General features: G+C 36.9%; 1 pseudogene; it reads right to left on the bottom strand.

Moving 5' to 3' along the window:
* Positions 1 to 3,036: 3,036 nt before the first annotated feature.
* On the bottom strand, positions 3,037 to 4,910 carry LOC120879999 (annotated as a pseudogene).
* Positions 4,911 to 10,915: the final 6,005 nt, after the last annotated feature.

Below are 10,915 nucleotides of genomic sequence, written 5' to 3'. Positions count from 1 at the left end.
ACTTACCAACTGAACAACAACAAATCAAATAAGCAGTGAATTTTTGCTGACAGAGACTAGTCCATTAAATATGAGATCAGCAAAAAAAAATAATTTCTTATAAATACAAACACTAGGGAGATAATCCTGATATCAGAAAGTTAAGCATAAAATGGCAGGATCATGAGGATAATCAATTTATATTAATACAGGAAGCAAAATTTCAAATAATGTCTGATTAAGATAACTGTTGAACTAAGTGGGGGAAAAGATCACTAGCTCAAAGCAGTGGATAATGTTACACATTAAGGCAGTCATTTTCTCAAGGCTGTCCTGACATCCTTTTTCCTCAGAGTATATATATCATGGGATTAAACATCAGGGTAACATGGTATAGAAAGGAGAAAAAAAATCTTTCCTGTAAAAATGTTGGAATCATGTCATAAATATGTAATGGTTCTGGGTCCACAAAATAAAGGGTCAACTATGGGTCTTCCCAGGTGGCGTTAATGGTAAAGAACCTACCTGTCAATGCAGGAGACATAAGAGACACAGGTTCGATCCCTGGGTAGGGAAGATCCCCTGGAGAAGGGCACAGCAGCCCATTCCCATGTTCTTGCCTGGAGAATCCCGTGGACAGAGGAGCCGGCTGGGCTACGGTCCACAGGGTTTCAGAGAATTGGACACAACCAAAGCGACTTAGTGCACACGTGTGATGTGAGGTGAGCAGGTGGAGAAAACTTGAGCTCATCTTGTTGCTGATAGCAACATAGGATGAAGAAGTGATTTTACTGTAGGAGCCAAGTGTCAATTGAAAAGGGATCACGACAAACAATTCACTTATGGTACAACTACAGAGACTGACATCTCATTCAGAAAAACATCGCCACAAGCCAGCTTGTAGTTAGATCCGAAAATGACAGAGGGAAAATATGGCATGCTTGCCTTATCCTGACTGTAACACCACAGATCCAAGAGCCAAGCGTCATCAGCTGAATACACAGCTCCTGGTTTATAAGTAGGGGAAGTTGCGGAAGTTACAGTTGGCCACATAGCAGTCACAGGCCATAACTGTCAAGACCAAGTATTCTGTGTCCCCAAGAATACAAATAAAAAATATCTTTCTAGTGCATGCAAAAAATATATATATATATATATATATATATATATATTCTGACTGTGAAGGTTTATGAATATTCTAGATTTCCAGGAAGGAAAAGTTACTGAGGAAAAAACACATGGAAATTTGAGAGCCTGGTCAACTCTGATGATAAAGAGTATTGTTCTTGCTTCTCACCAGGATAATCACATAAAAAAGGAAAATATTACAAAGAGAAACACTCAGACATTGGGAATACAAAAAAATTGAAAAGAACCAGTATTATCACTGAAGTGAGATGTAGTTTTTGGTTGTGCGTGTGTGTGTTTGATGTTCTCTCTGTGAAAAGTGAAATCAGCAATTTTTATTTTTATTTTCTATAGTAATTTTATTTTATATAGTATAGCTATATGTAAACATATATATTTGTTGTTGCTGTTCAGTCTTCCAGTCATGTCCGACTCTTCGCAACCCTATGGACTGCAGCACTCCAGGCCTCCCTGTCCCTCACCATCTTCCGGAGTTTGCCCAAGTTCATGTCCATTGCATCCATGATACCACTCAACCGTCTCATCTTCTGATGCCCTCTTCTCCTGCCTTCAGTCTTTCCCAGCATCGGGGTCTTTTCTAATGTGTCAGCTGTTTGCATCAGGTGGCCAAAGTATTGGAGCTTCAGCTTCAGCATCAGTCCTTCCAATGAACATTGAAATATATGCCTTTATATTATATAAAATATATATTATACATATGTAAAAGTGCCTATGTACATATGTATCCTATGATACATATGTATCATAATCTTAAATTTATCTCTGTTTGTAACTATTATTACAGCCATTTTAGTCCTTTTTAAAAGACATAACCAAACATTATATATTCTGGCTCTGTTTAGTTCAGAAAAAATGCGCTATTTCTTTCAAACATCAAATTTTATTTGGCTGATATTGAAATTTCTGTTAGCTACTAAATATTCTGTAAAATGTTGGGAGGCAATAAAAAGAAATGCAGTAAATTTCTTCCATATGTAGTTTTTATTTTCTGAATAAAATTTATTATTTTTGTGATGTGCATATTATTCTCTTTGTAGTAAATCCATACTACAAAAAAGTATAAATAATAAGTCAGACATTATCTGAACTCCTGTCACTGTAAAGAAGCCCATTGTCTCTTCTAATACACAGCCAGATATTGCTGACATATATACACACCAACTAGAAAGATGCACATGTGAAATGTTATATGAATACATGGATGATATCTCCCTTTGTTTTACAAAAAGAGTTATATTTATACATACATTTATGTACTTATTAAATGCCTGAAAAGCGTGGGATTTCCCCACTGGCGTGGCTGGCTCTAAAACACTGTCCTGAGAGACTGTGCAGCATCACATGGTAAACGGGTGCCCGTGTCTACTATGTTCCAAATGAGAACTGCTTCCCTTTGCTTTGCTAGTGTTGTCTTTTGCAGTATTAAAAAAAGCTTTTAATAAACATCCTTGAAAAAACACTATTAACCATCATTCTTGGGCAAATATTTTTATGAGGCTTCATTGATATAGTTTTTAAAGTAAAAAAAAAAAATTCTACATATTTTTTTAAATCACTGTTCCCAAAAGATACAGAATTTATTCCAGATGATTAGAATAAAAACACCATAATAAAAAGACTGCTTTCACAGTGTATTACTTTCCTAGATCTATTGTAATAAATTATCACAAATTGAGTGGTGTAAGTAACAGAAGTTGACTTTCTCACATCTTTAAAAGCCAGTGTCCCAAATCAGTGTTGACAGAGTTTTCCTCCACAGACTCTAAAGGCATAGTCACTCCTCACTTCTTTCAGCTTTTGATGGTGCCTGACCTCCTTCGCTCCATGGCTGTGTCACCCCCGGTTGCTTCTTCCATCTTCACGTGATATTCTTCTATGTGTCGCTGTGTCTCTATTTTTAACTTAATCTCTCTTCCCACCTTATAAGAACTAAGAACAATGATCATAGGATATAGTGCCCTTTCCTTAAATTAAGATAATCTTATTTCAAAGTCCTTAACTGAATTACACCTGCAAAGGCTTTTATTTTCCTAATAAGTTCAGGTTTGCAGGTTGTAACCTGACATATTTAGAGGGATCAACATTCAACCCAAAGCAGTTTATAGTTTAAATTCCTAATATTCCTAATACTAAGGAGACACTACAAAAGTAAACCATGAAGCGACAAGCTGGAGGAAATTACGTTACTAGAGAAGAGTCAGCATTGAGGTAACAAAGGATCCTTTCAGGGTTTGTACTCTGAGAGGGTTATGGACAGTTGCAAAATAGAGAAAGAAGGAAAAACTGCAAGAAAATACTCAGATTCCCCTACTCCCACCAACTTGGATGCGGTGGTTATTTTCTCATAGTCTAAATCCAATCGTAAGTACAGAAAAGGACAGTGAATATGCCTGAAGGAATGGGAAGTTTCAAGCAAATTTCTTACAGGCATGACCATGATCACTGGTTATATTGCAGTTAACTATCGTTTTATTGCTCAGGAAATCTCTTAACTCACTCTTTCCCAGTGAGACTAAAGATAGGTCTTCAGAATAGATCATTGCCATGGAGATAATTTGTGTTTTGATAACCCAGAAACCCTTAACTCTTTGAAACTAAGGTCCTTTCACATAATGTGAGATGGCAGTGATGATATTAACTTTCAGTTTATAGGAATATAGAAATAAACTAGATAATATTTTTTGATGTATTTACATGGGAAACATAGAAACAAATTGCTTCTGTAATTTCAAGCCTTCAAGTCAAGTTGATAATTTACTTAGTAGTTTTCTCAGTGCTATGGTGATATCTTTGTTCCTCAGAGTAAATATAATGGGATTCAACGTTGGGATCCAAACTGTGTAGAAAAGAGATCAGCTTCCCAGTTTCTTCAGATTGATTTGGTTTGGGCTATAAATAGGTGGTAGAGGCTGTGCTGTAGAATAAGACCACCACTGTGAGGTAAGACGAGAAAGTAGAGAAGGCTTTAGCCCTCCCTCTGGTGGATCGTGGTTTCAGAATGTTGGAGATGATTTTGCCACAGGAGACACCAATCAACAGAAATGGAACCATGATGAACATGACTGCAACTACATAGACTGCTATCTCATTCACAAATGTGTCCCCACAAGCAAGCTTGAATACTGGGGGGAGGTCACAGAAAAAATGATTAATTGCACTAGACCCACAAAAGGGCAGAGAGGAAACCTGCCATGTTTGCCCAATTACAACAGGAACTCCACTGACCCAGGAGGCAGTGACCAGCTGGACACAGACCTGGGGGCTCATGATCAGACCATAGCGAAGAGGGTTACAAATGGCGACGTAGCAGTCATAGGTCATCACGGCCAGGAGGAGACACTCTAAACCTCCAAACAGAAGGATCAAACACATTTGTGTAGCACAGGCAATGAAAGATATGTGCCCTTTCTGGTTCAGAAGGTCCGTGAGCATTCTTGGGATAGTGACAGTTACGTAACAGATTTCTAAAATGGAAAAGTGGTTGAGGAAAAAGTACATGGGGGTCTGGAGAGTAGGGTCAATTCTTGTTATCAGTACAATGACACTATTGCACATCACAATGGTCAGATAGAAGATGAAAAATATCCCCTAAAGAATCCATTGGAAATTGGGAATATCAGAAAACCCCAAGAGGATAAATTCCATCATTGTAGTGATATTTGATTTTTCTGTTCTTAATTTGTACTCCATCTGTAGACATGGTAAATTCAAGACGGTTAATTCATTAATGCTTTTGAGCAATGCTTCCCTTCTGTTAACTGGATCAGATGCATGAACCTATTTACATAATCCATGCAAGTACTGCTGCCTTTGCCTTGCTCAGTTTCTAAGAAATGAGATTTGAAACCTCAGCAATGAACTGACGTGCAGTTAAAATCAATTAGAGAAATAAAATCCTTATTTTTTACACTTGGATGTACTGATACCAGAGGGCTTCCCTGGCATCTCAGCAGTAAAAATAATTTGCTTGAAATGCAGGAGATACGGGAGATGTAGGTTTGATCCGTGGGCAAGGAAGATCCCTTGGAGGAGGGGATGGCAACCTACTCCAGTATTCTTGCCTAGAGAATTCCATGGGCAAGGAGCCTGGTGGGCTATGGTCCATGGGATCACAAAGAGTCAGACATGATGGAAGTGACTGAGCAGCAGCAGTAATGATACCAGAAACAATACAATGTATGTATTTTTATTTAGAGCTATTGTGCAGCAATAGTATTAAATTGTTTCACCCCTTTTAAGAGTGAAATTATATATGACACAGCCTTGCTATTGTTTTTCTTTGGGTTCATCAATTTCTTTTTCTGTACCTATTGACTTATTCCATTTCCTTTCAACTCAAAGTTTTTCACTTAAAACTCTTGCCTAATTTTTATTCATAACATTTTAAGCCCTCCCATTTCTACTCCAATGAGAACTGACTTTCTTAAACTCAGTCCTTGTTACTGGGAGAATAGATATGTGTAATTGTATTGTTCTCATCTGTGTACCTCACCCATCAGTTATGCTACACATGGAAAGCATGTTACATCATGGGGTCCAGTAACATTCGCTATTAACACCCACTGTACACTGCTTTACAAATACCAATTAACCTTTAACTCAGGCCATACATATGACCCATTCTTCATGATATTTGGAGTTCCCTAATAGCTCAGTTGGTAAAGAATCCACTTGCAGTGCAGGAGACCCTGGTTTGATTCCTGGGTAGGGAAGATCCAGTGGAGAAGGGATAGCCTACCCACTCCAGTATTCTCGGGCTTCCCTTGTGACTCAGCTGGTAAAGAATCTGTCTGCAAGGTGGGAGACCTGGGTTCGATCCCTGGGTTGGGAAGATCCCCTGGGAAAGGGAAAGGATACCCACTCTAGTATTCTGGCCTGGAGAACTCTATGGACTGTCCATGTGGTCACAAAGAGTCAGTCATGACTGAGTGATTTTCACTTTCATGATATTTTAATATACTCTGTTCTTAACCTATGTGATTCTCTGATCCATTGTTATCTTACTTCTCTTACAACCAAATAAAATACTTCCTATATAATTCCTTTGTAATTTTATCTAATAAATGTAACTTTATTTAAACCCATAATTATTTATTTTAGGAATGCAAATGGCAAAAGCATATGAGTGGGACTAACACACACACACACAGAGGCCTGTTATCTTGCTTCAATTCAAGTTCATGTAATCAGTGATCAGGCAGTCAACAGTGTGTGACAATTTTCATAACACTTTATTAATGTTTGTTTTCTAACTGTGTTTTCATATTTCATTAAATCTACTATGTCTGTTCCCATCTTCCATCTCCACAAACTATTGCTTTTGCATTAATACTTTGATTTAAAAAATTGAGTCAATAAATGTTCTCTCATATTTCTCTATTTCCATTAGAATTAAATTTCAAAATTACCTTAAGTGAAAGTTTTATTATAAATACTATTATTGCTATTTCACTTATTTCTAATTTTATCATTAAAAAAGTTAAGAAATACATTGGTTAATTTAAGTTGTTAACTAATTTTCAGAAAAAGATCTCAGAATTTCATATTTTTCCATTTTATCCTTTTTCTCTTAAACCTCAAATCAGAACTACTTTTAAATAAAACCATCTAACATCTTACCTTCATGAATTTACATGAAGTTATCTATGAGAATATAGATGTTTTGACCCTGTAAATTTTTACAATTCTTTTGAATCAGGAAGTCACTGTCATTCTGGAGTCTTCTTCAAAGATCAGCTGCTCTTATGTAGGAAGTAGTCATGCTTACCCTGGGGGACATTTTCTGTTGAGTATCAGTTTAATTTCTAGAAGACTGCTTCTGTTCGGTGATCATCTGGGTTTATGTTTTAAGACTACTTTTCCTGTAGATGATTTGTCCTCTGATGCTCCTTCTTGGCATAAAAGTTCCCCTCTGTGGGGGTGGAAAGATGACACTTAATTATCTAGTATCAATAGTGGAAAAATGACATTTATCAAGTATCAATAGTGGAAAAATGACATTTATCTAGTATCAAAGGTGGAAAAATGACACTTAATTATCTAGTATCAATAGTACTTTCTGGAAAAGAAGTAAAACTTTCAATTTATTGCATTTCAGACCACTAGTAATTGCTGTAAGTTTGTCTTCCTTAATTTTATCCCCATAATTCATTCAGATCTCATCTTTCACATCTTTAGAAAAGTGTATCACTTACTAATACACAAACGTGATACTGTTATTCTTTCCAATATACTGTGGGGAGGATTAGATCCCTTTTCAGAAGTGGAACACTGTTCCTAGATTAACTTTTGTGGAAATTAAAGCATGTTGTATCTGCTGACAAAAATCTGGGTAGTTTTATTCATGTTAGGACATCTAGTTGGTCATCAGCGTAGGTATCTAGCAGATTAAAAATGAAAGGCACCTTAAAAATAGCCTAGAGCCTGTTATGCAGAGTGAAGTAAGTCAGAAAGATATCCTATATTAACACACATGTGCACATATATCACATATATGTCTGTGTGTGTATGTGCTCGAGAAAAATGATACTGAAAAACCTATTTGCAAGGCAGGAATATAGATGCAGACATAGAGAACAGACTTGTGAGGGAAGGAGAGGGTGTGACAAACTAACTGAAAGATTAACACTGAGACATATACACCACCACATGTAAAGTAGATAGCTAGTGGGAAGTTTCTAACTATATAAATCAGGGGGCTCAACCTGAAGCTCTGTGACAACCTGGGGGCGATGCGGTGGGGTGTGGGAGGGAGGCTGAAGACAGAGGGGATGTGTGTGCACCTATGACTGATTTACTTTGTTGTACGGCAGAACCAACACAACACTGTAAAGCAATTATCCTCCAATTAATAATTTTTTAAAAAAACATTTAAACCCAATTATTTAGACAGAAAAAAAAAAAAAAAACCCTCCTACAAAATGCTTTTTCTATTTCAGCTACTTCCAGGCAGGTATGTAGCTAAAATTATCAGGAATGAGGTTACAAGGCCAATATCCACTTCTGCTCATAAGCACATTTTTTCTTTCTGTTTAGAGATTCTTTGACAATTTGAAACACTATTTGTGTTTCTAAAATAGCATTTCTTTTTTTGTCTTTTAAATTTGCTTCTCTTTATTACAGCATGTTCCTCATAAATTGGACTTATGTACTCTTTTTTAGGATTGATGTTGTACCCATGTCATTTAGTGTCATGTTTATTTACAAATGAGAATTGCACTGATGATTTGTTTCAACTAAGTTTTACTTACAAGATGGAAAAAACTGAATGTCTGTCACCCATCACCCATGTGAGTAAACTGACCTAATCCTTAAATCTATAGTTAGGATAGTGAATTGAATGTTTCTGTGTTCAATTCAATATCATCATCACCCGAAAACAAATATATCAGTGTAACAAATATACCAGTGTAACAAAAGAAAGAAACATCTCGCAATCATATTACAGTACAAGTTTGCAGTCAGTGAAGAAGAAACTCTGGTTGTTTCCATCTAGGAGTCCCACTCTTCCTACTTCTTAGTAGTCTCCTACTGGATCTTCAGGATGCAGAAACCTCAGATGCCAGACAGACAGAACATAAGGAAACAAATACACTATTCAGAGCCTCTATATGTAATAAACACGTCATTTCTAGCCATATGTCATTGTAGAAACTAATCACCTGGTCCAATGTAGTTCTGAGAAGGTTAGGGAATGATATTTATCGTATGTCAATAAGACAGATGTATTTGAAGAGCATAAAGCCAGACTCTACCGGAGTCCTCACTTTTGGTCACTAAAATAAAGGTGTTATAGCATGCTGCAACATGTATACCTTTAGACTGATGATTTAGCATGACACATAACGGAGTAAGTATTCATGGTACATATTTATGCATATTAATTTGTTTTATAGATACATTTGAGCCTAACAACACAACATCATTATTATTTTCATTAGGCTTTGATGCTTAAATTAGCAATAGTGGTGAGGCATAATTTACATAACATAAAGCACAACCTTTAAAATTCAGTGATTAGTTGAGATATACTTGACTTATAGCATATTAACTTCTGCTGAACAACATAAATATATTTTAAATGATCATCACAATGTCTAATGTTAATATCCATCAATGTTAATATCCATCACCACCCAAAGTTATGCATTATTTTCTTGTGCTGTGAATTTTAAAAAATTCTCTTAACAACTTTCAAATATGCAAAATTATTTATCTATAGTCACCATGCTCTATATTATTTTCTTGAGCACCAAAATCAGTGTGGACAGTGAGCAGCCATGAAATCCAAAGGCTTTTGTTTCTTGGGAAAAAAGCTATGACAAAACTAGAATGGGTATTAAAAAGCAAAGACATCACTTTGCCAACAAAGCTCTGTATAATTAAAGCTATGGTTTTTCCAGTACTCACGTATGGAGATGAGAGTTAGAATATAAAGAAGGCTGAGTGCCAAATAACTGCTGCTTTCAAACTGTGGTGTTGAAAAAGACATTTGAGGGTCCTTTGAACAGGAAGGAAATCAAACTGGTTAATACTAAAGGAAATCAACCCTGAATATTCACTGGGGGGATTGGTGCTGAAGCTGAAGCTTCAATACTTTGGTCACATCATGCAAAGAGCCAGCTCACTGACAAAAGGAGAAGGGGACGATGGAGGATGAGATGGCATCACTGACTCAATGGACATGAGTTGGAACAAACTCCAGGAGATAGTGAAGGACAGGGAAGCCTGACGTGCTGCAGTTCATGGGGTTGCAGAGTTAGATGAGACAGCTACTGAACAACATCAACACCATGCTGTATATTGATTGGATTGCTATACTTTTTAATAGCGGTTTTATAAATAGGGCTAAATTCAAATTTACTGCCTTGCTGCTTGTGTTTTGTTTCTCTTATACATATATTTTCTCTTATACATATATATTTTCATTGTTTTTTATTATTTTTTGTGATTTTAATATACTTTTAGTATTTATGTATCACTTAGACACCATATTAAAAAGGAGAGACATTACTTTGCCAACAAAGGCCCGTCTAGTCAAAGCTATGGTTTTTCCTGTAGTCATGTATGGGTGGGAGAGCTGGGCTATAAAGAAAGCTGAGCACTGAAGAACTGATGCTTTTGAACTGTAGTGTTGGAGAAGACTCTTGAGAGTCCCTTGGACTGCAAGGAGATCCAACTAATCCATCCTAAAGAAGATCAGTCCTGAATATTCATTGGAAGGACTGATGCCAAAGTTGAAACTCTAATATTTTGGCCACCTGATGTGAAGAAAGGACTCATTTGAAAAGACCCTCATGCTGGGAAACATTGAAGGCGGGAGGAGAAGGGGACAACAGAGGATGAGCTGGTTGGATGGCATCACTGACTCAATGGACATTAGTTTCAGTAAACTTTGGGAGTTGGTGACGGACAGGGAGGCCCGGTGAGCTTCAGTCCATGGGACCGCAAAGAGTTGGATACAAATGAGCGAATGAACTGAACCGTTTTTTTATCCAATGTTCCTTATTAATTTTTAGCTGTAACTATAGAGTTTGCAAAATAAATATCTGCTTAATACAAGCTATCATTAAATACATTATATACTTTAATATGCAAAATGTTCAGTTCAGTTCAGATGCTCAGTCGTGTACAACTCTTTGCGACCCCATGAACTGCAGCACGCCAGGCCTCCCTGTCCATCACCAACTCCCGGAGTTCACTCAGACTCGTGTCCATCAAGTCAGTGATGCCATCCAGCCATCTCATCCTTGGCCATCCCCTTCTTCTCCTGCCCCCAATCCCTCCC

Source organism: Oryx dammah, unplaced genomic scaffold (genome assembly GCF_014754425.2).
Source record: "Oryx dammah isolate SB20612 unplaced genomic scaffold, SCBI_Odam_1.1 HiC_scaffold_21, whole genome shotgun sequence".
Lineage (NCBI taxonomy): Eukaryota > Metazoa > Chordata > Mammalia > Artiodactyla > Bovidae > Oryx > Oryx dammah.
Note: the sequence above shows the minus strand (reverse complement) of the source record. Positions and strands in the feature narration are given on the sequence as shown.